Raw genomic sequence first — 8683 nt, forward strand, 5'->3', positions numbered from 1 at the left:
AAAAAACACATTTTTATTACTTCAACGATAGCAACAACAGCACCAACAAAGGCTGAAATTACCGACAACTGAATGACTATTCATCTCAGTATCTCTTCAAATAATTTTACACACACACATACATACACACACACACACACACACACACACACACACACACACACATACACACACACACACACACACACACACACACACACACACACACACATACATACATACATACATACATACACACACACACACACACACACACACACACCACTACCATATCATTGACTTTGATGGTCATCGCATACCTATTTAGAAATGGTCTCATCTCCTCCTTAAGTGTCAAAACTATACAATAATATTAACCTTAACTCAAGTCCCTAACTCTTTGAGATATTGAAAAAAATGTTAAACTTTTTTACTTAAGAAGAATATGGGATTTGATAAATAGTTTTATTGGTCGTGCAATTAAAGGTTGTAAAATATTTAGGAAAGTCCACTATTACTCTAATAATAGTTGGCCTAACTTTTACTATACAACCACTAAAAATAATAAGTTTTTACTATGTGTATGGTTTAGAATAATACAGCATAACAATTGTATTTGCATTTTTATGGCTACTTTCTATACAATACTAGAAAATACACACATTTTGTTGTTATTTTTTGGTTATACTTTAGCTAAACTATAAGACACTAAACTAGAAGCTAAAGGCTGTCCAATACAATAGCTATTGGTGCCAAAAAACACGATAATAAAAATAAAGTTTTAAACTAATTTTAAACAATCTATTCAATTGAATTACAGTGAGTGACAGTGCAGTCCATTTTTGTGAATATTTATCAACACTATTATTATGTATGAAAAATTATAATTTATTTAATATTTCCCGTACAATCAGTTTATATGTAATCTAAATTATTTATAAGTCATATGAGAATAACAACAATTACATTCAAATAAAACATTATATTATTTATTGTGTTTATAAAACAATCAACTAATTCAGTGGACTGACTATAAATGACTGATAAATTAATTGGTGAATTGTGTTAATCAATGGACAAGTTTATGGACACAAATTATGCTCAACTCTGATATGGTTTTTCACATCTTAATAGAGATCACTGTAATGTATACTACGATATATATAAATATATATTATATTTACAATAATTTCTAATGTATACGATATAACAATTATAACTAAATAATGTATACAAATACATTGTATTAATTGACAGCATTATGTTTTACACATATACTGAAAATTTTCTTAAATAATTGATGTAATCTATGGTCTATTATTATTAATTACAGCTAAATATATACATAAATTGAGTGTTAAAACTATGTGAAAAAAGTTTGTTGTTTTTTAATTTTATTACCTATAATATTAATATATTATTATTATTATTACATTAATGTACTGGTGTAAATTAATGATGATAATTATAAATCATTTCAAAACATTTATTTAAATTAGTTATCTTTGCATTTGAGCTATAATTTATAACTGAGACATTGATATTAAGAAATACAGTCTTATAACTTGTATATTATATGAGTTTACATAAATATTAAGATCTACTTTTGAGTGTATCTATTATATAGTAGATTTGAGTGCAATGACAGAGCACACACATAATGTTAGGCCAGTAGTCCTATTCCTACTATATATTGTATTTGGACTCAAACAGAGTCTGATATGCCGAAAATGATGACAATTTTGACCCTATAATAGCGATAATACTAATAATAATAATATAGTAGTAATTTAATAGTAGTGTTAGATAAGGTAACCAAAAGTGCTACCAATGCTATCATTTTGAACTATTGTTTTGTCGTTTATATAATATAAAAGTTGATGGTTTAAACTTTTTTCGCTCCGTTATATTGTATAATATACATGACTTATATATTGAGTAACTTTCAAAAACATTTAATAGTTATTATTTGGGCGGATTGTTATGATGTCTATGAATGTCACGAAATTGAATAACAATATAATGATAAAACGGTATTTATTTAACAAATATTTATACGTGAATCCCACTCTTACTTTTAATAGTTAGCTATCGCTTAACCCCTTTAAACCTCCCGTTAGCCCATTTTGCACTTCATTATACAACACTTTGTGCTTATAATTGATAATAAAATACTTAATAATAACATAAAAATAACTGCAACACAATATAAACGTTAAGAAAGTGATATAAAGCAATAATTTATATGTAATGAGACAACTGTAAGCAACAATGAAAAAGTGCGCCATTGATACAATTATTTTATGTCCTTTAAATATATATATATATATATTCAATATATATACGTATATAAATATATATATATATACTGTATATATTATATTAATAAATACTATTTTAGCAAATAATTTATTAAAATATATTATAAGTTTGTCTAAACATCCTTCATTACAAGATATTTTATTTTTACAATTATATTTACATTAAGATTATGATATATTTTTTGCAATAAATATACATATGATATTAGAATTATAGCCTAATATAAAGTTAAGCGACAAATTTAAAAGTTTGTATTACAATCTTTGTAACACATTTTGAAGTAATTAAAGTCATAAACTATGTGACTGTAATGATTAGACATTAATATAATTAATGACTAGTAATGCATTTGGGTTTCATTAAAAATGACAAATTATGACTTTTGGTATTTAAGTAATACACAAAATACCGGTTGACTGGGCTCTCAAAGAGCTGTAACTCAACCGTTATATTAAAAGATATTTTGGTATTTTTGCTGTTTATGTTTGTCGGGTTGTTGTCGACGGTGTCGATATATGTGATATAAGTGCGAGACATAGCCACACAAGACTTGCTATAATTATATGGATTTATGGCCACAAAGTAAGTCACCATTTATTAGAAAAATAACACTTCTTCTCAACGCTAAAGTCATATCCGTTAGAAATATTTATCGCATTAATAATTGTCAGGACTATCATTAAAACTTATCAATAGTGGACTTTCTATGGCTTACTATCAGTGTTTCAGCTATTATTATGGCTCTTATGTCACAATCTCTCACTTGTCTCCAACAAAACTCATTCATTTCTGTCATTTCTTATATACATAAATCAACTCTAATAAAGATTTTCATTTATATATATATATATTATACCATAACTTATCTCTAAACTTATTATAACATTTCTAAGCATCTAATAAAAGCATTCAATCAATCATTAAATGCATTTATTTTATTGAGTTGTTGTTGTCATAGATTTTACTGTCATTTACAGAAATCTAAAGAAGATATTTATTAAATGATTTATTATATAATTTTAAATTTTATATATGATATGACTATATATTTGCATATATTTTTGTTATCAAATACGCTTTGCATTTATTATGCATCTTGTATTTAATTTAATTTTACAATAATTATAATACATTTATTATTTAGCATTTATAAATTTAAGATGATTAATAATTAGGACTATTAATAATTACGATTTATTTAATAGTTAAAAATTTGTTATTTAAAAATATTAGATTAGAATTGTTTTAATATATCATACAATTACTTATACTAAAAATAACAATTTTGTTTATAAAAAAATATGGTTTTAGTATTAAGTGTTTATATATGTATACAAATGGATGAAATTTTATGTCATTTCGGTAATTCATTGGTTAGTATATAATCAGCGACAAAGAGTAATGTCTATTACATAAAGAGGACTTTTATTTTCAAATGTAATTCAATCGTAAAAGAAATAAATACATAAAGAAATGAAAATAACGTTTTATTTCAGCAAATGATCATTACTTTTGGAGTCCATTGACGACAATCTAGTGTTTGCTATTGAAATGTCTGACAAAATTAGAGACCTGTTGACAACTCAGCAGTCAAGACTATCTTCATTATGTCCAAAATGTGATGGCGTTATACACATACATACTATTACTCAATTGCTATCAATTTACAAACAATGGTTGCATTAGGGATATCAACACCAATATATACAGTATCTGTGTCTATGTTATAAAGTTATGTTATTCGGCATTAATTTTTAAAAATATACTTATTTGTAAAGTAAGTATTATATTATTGATACAATTTTATTGAATTTTCAAGTAATGCATTTATGCTTATATTTATTTAGTTTTTATTTTTATGATCTTTCATATAGTGTTTGCTCTGAACGTTGTGTCTTATATTCCGAGATTTCAATTCAGTGAAAACTGAAAATGTAATCACAAATAGAAACGACTGTAAAGGGAATGTTAGCAATGAAAAGGCCGGGCAAATAGTTATCTCCAACACTAACACTGGTAAGTCTCTCTCTCTCTCTCTCTCTCTCTCTCTCTCTCTCCTCTCATGAAATATGGCTGAAAGTTGACGTTATGCTGAGTTTAAGCACATTTCATGAAAATAGGAAAACATAAATATCTTGTGTATACAGAGTTTCCAAATTAATGTAAAATGTAATGCGATTCCAGCGGTTTCACTGATAGTACGGCATAAGTACATACATACCAGTGCTCTCTTACATTACAGTAATAATTGTAGAATTCATTTATTCACAGAATCTCTTAGCTAAAGAATATATATAAGCAAACAACAAAAGTTAGACAAACCATATATCTGTAAGCAAAGTGAGACTCAAAACTAATTTAATTATTTCATTGGATTAATGACTAAACTTGAATATTAAAGATAAACAACACTTTAATCTTTAAATTAAATTTCGAGAATCATATATATTTCAATTTAAGCACTAAAATGATGAACTCATAATTTATGTTACTCTCACAAGTTAGACCTTGATAATTTAATTAAATATTAACATAAAACATATTATGTATTATATAATTGTATATTTTTGTATTATATGTGAAATATTGGTGTTTTATTTTTAAGAATTAAATTTCTTTAATGTGTGCATACTTTACATGTTTGATAAAAAAAGCAAACAAATTGATATTTTAATTAAAAAGATTAAACTATTGTTTTTTAATATATATAAAACAATATATGCTTTTAATAAAATTATAGCAATAACTCTTAAAATAAATTGAAACAAAATATCTGCACTTTTGAATGTTATTAAAGAACATATTTTACATCAATTTGATACTCAGGCTATAACTTATTAGTAGTCATATTGAATAGTAGAGCACAGGTGGCCGTAAAGTGTGTTTGATTTATGTTATTTAATACATATATTTAAGGCTGTTTTCTCAACTATAAATGCTATGGTATTGGATAAAAGATAAGATAACTTATAGACAATGTTTTATGAGAATATGGAAAAGGTTTTGGTTAAACAAAATCTTTTTCAATCATTATTTTCAATCTTCTTTGTTGCGATCAATTGTGAACAGAATTTAAACAAAGAAATAACATTTTTTGATATATTATCCTATATTTTGTAAAGTTATCCCAAAAGAGTAAAATTATTTTTTGTCAAAGAAAAAGGAGTGCAAAGCGAGTAAAAGGGATTTGGTTTGAAGCGATTGCATCCAATGGATCCAATGGTTGCAATGGATGCGGCATTGTTTGTCTTAAGCAATGCCTTAATTGTTAGACTATTTGATTAATATCGTTAAGTAAAGAAGTGTTTGCGCTCTTCTCAGGTCCCAAATGTCAGATTTATTTTCATCAGTGAATCCAGAGATACAGTATTGCATTATTATAACAAACGATTGGGCACTAGTGTCTCACACTATAGTCATAATTCATAGCACAAACACATTTATTATCTGGTGATCGCAAATCATTAATGCACTGAAAATCTATATAAACTATACATTTTCTACCATATATTGTCTGTTATAAACCTTATCACTAGTTTTGTTGAATATATTCTTGAATTCCATTAGAGTCAGTGTAACGTCTCTACAGATTAGACTCAATATATATAACTTAGATATAGAGTATATATAATGTAATGCATAATATATTTCTTAATATATCTCATGAGTTTCCAAAAACTAAGACGAATCATAGTATTAGTACATATAATACATAGCTATTCAGGTCTTACATAAAAAGACAACCAAAGAAAGGAATGGCATATAATTTATGGGTGAATACAACGACACAACAAAAACTATTTTTGTCAAAAACTTGCGTTTCTTTCTTTATTCTCTTCCGTCTTCACTCAACTCAACCTCTCTCTCTCTCTCTCTCTCTCTCTCTCTCTCTCTCTCAAACACACACACAAATACGTATATAAATACAGACAGACACATCAATATTGGGTGTTATGAAAAATTCTCACAAAATGTTAAATAGATTTTTTGGTGAATCTGCAAAAAATGTGATTTATTCGATAAGGTCCTCATTTTTTAGTGTTGCATCGGTCACACAGTTGAATACAATGAATACATTTACTATAGTTTTGGTTTAATCATTGTCTACAATAATGTTGTGTTTTGATCTCCCGCCTTGTTTATCTATTATTATCTAAACCAATATTTTTGTTATTATAAAATATTGATTTTTATTATTTTAATAACATATTAATATTGATTTTTATAGGGTTTAATATAAAATTTTAGGCACTATTATACACGTTCATTCGTGTTTGTTAAATACAAATAATATATTTTAAAATTTGGCAAATATCAAAAATTAGTTCACTATTATATACAGTATTTAAAGTTTTTTTTTGTTAATTACCAAAGAGTTTCTATGAATGAAAAATTGAATGCAATTTTATTAAATACTCGTGTATTTTGATGGGCAAAGTTTTACTTTAATATTGTATGTAATAATATTGTAATGCATTATACTATTTTCAATTTGAAAATAAAATTAAATACTTGCATAACAGTTGTTGTGTCTGTTATTTAAATTTAAAAAAATAAACTTATAATTTATTTTTAGTTTTTAAATTTTTCACACACACATACATACACACATACACACTCACATACATACGCACACACACACACACACACACACACACACACACACACACACACACACACACACACACACACACACACACACACACACACACACACACACATGCACAAACTGCATCCTTAATGACTAAAGTTAAAGTTAATTCAAAATATCAAATCATTTGTATGCAAGTATGCGTTACTATATATTATGTATTAAAATTTTGTGCACAACTTGTCTGATGTTTGCTGTGATGTATGACTTTTGTTAGGCTATTGTTTCATACAATTCGTTCATTTTGTTAATGACTTGAAGCAAACATTGATGTAATTAAAGTTTTCTTAAAGTTGACATAAAAAAGATTGATTCATCCATGAAATTCCTCGCATAATCTCAAAGCCATTAATTTCAATGACCTACCAGTGCTATGTATGTGTTGTGAACTTTTAAATTGAGAAATAAAGTAATATAAGTTCGGCATTGAGTTTGAGCTGACATTTCTTTCTCTACACTTATTACTAAAACTCATTCTTTGAGTCAACTTCTCTCTCCCTTCTCTTTTGCGTTCATTTTATTTTAAATGTATAGTAAAGCATAATATAGTACAGTATATAGCATTCAATTGTTAGTTTCCCAATGAGTTTCACATTTTTCACATATCTTTTTTGCAGTTTATCCCAATTTTTCATTTTTCTTATTTTTCTATTTTTTGAGCGTAAAGTCTAAGTTGTAAATCATATTTGTGATTATAATAAGCGATATTTCTTTTTCTTCTTACATTTATATATGGTATGGATGGCAATGCATGCGATTTGTTAAGACATCAATAAGTTTTTGCCATCAAATAGTGTTACATTAGTAAAACCTGTCTCTTTATTTATATGTGAATTCATCTGTGCGTACACTACTTGAGCTGCACTTAAAGCTCATAGAAAAAGACAAAAATGCAGAGTAAAGCATAGCATTGGTAGTAATGGCCACAAGAAACAGGGCTTATAGGAAATGAGTGGAAGCCTTGTCTTTCCGCCACAACGACTACAATGACTTGAAATCATATAAGGAATGGTATGAAAAGCATCGGCTATTTGGTGATTGCATTCCTGTTGCAAATCCCAGTATTGTTTCACAAATGTAGCGATTTTCTCATTTTCTTTCTTTTTTATTTCTCCTGAGAGTACGTGAGTCTAAAGAAACACATATAACACATATAACACATAAAATCATTTTTCTAAAGTAAGCCATTATTGCAAAAGTTTTACTTTACTTTATTTTGTGTACACATTGAAAGAAAACTTTTCTCTTTACATTATATTAGTTGAGTCTAACATTTTATTTGTTTGTTTTTCATCCAAAACTATTTACTTTATTCTCTATTTCTCATTCTGTTTGATTCATCGATTAAATTCATTTGATTGATATAAAGCTTTTGGCTAAACAAGAATCGGGCGGTTTTCCTATTATAACATACATCACATTACTTATCACTAATTGTAAGGCTTTTCTATAATTAACACAAAAAAATCTTTTATGTTGTAATGCTGTAAAAATACAAACATTGCTTTCAATTACAAATTCAATTATTAAAAATGTATCATTAATTATATGCACAATAATTATATGTCAACAAAATTTATTACATTAAACATGTGATAAGTTATTCACTGATAACACTTTTTAATTATTGACCAAAATGTTACTCAACAGCAACATTGCTAAGCTATACAGTAATGCACACTTTAAAGGGCATAGGTATAGACATTGATAAAACTGAATACATTGTGTGTA

Source organism: Oppia nitens, unplaced genomic scaffold (genome assembly GCF_028296485.1).
Source record: "Oppia nitens isolate AA-2021 unplaced genomic scaffold, nextdenovo-longstitch-racon4-pilon3 scaffold4_pilon_pilon_pilon, whole genome shotgun sequence".
Classification (NCBI taxonomy): domain Eukaryota; kingdom Metazoa; phylum Arthropoda; class Arachnida; order Sarcoptiformes; family Oppiidae; genus Oppia; species Oppia nitens.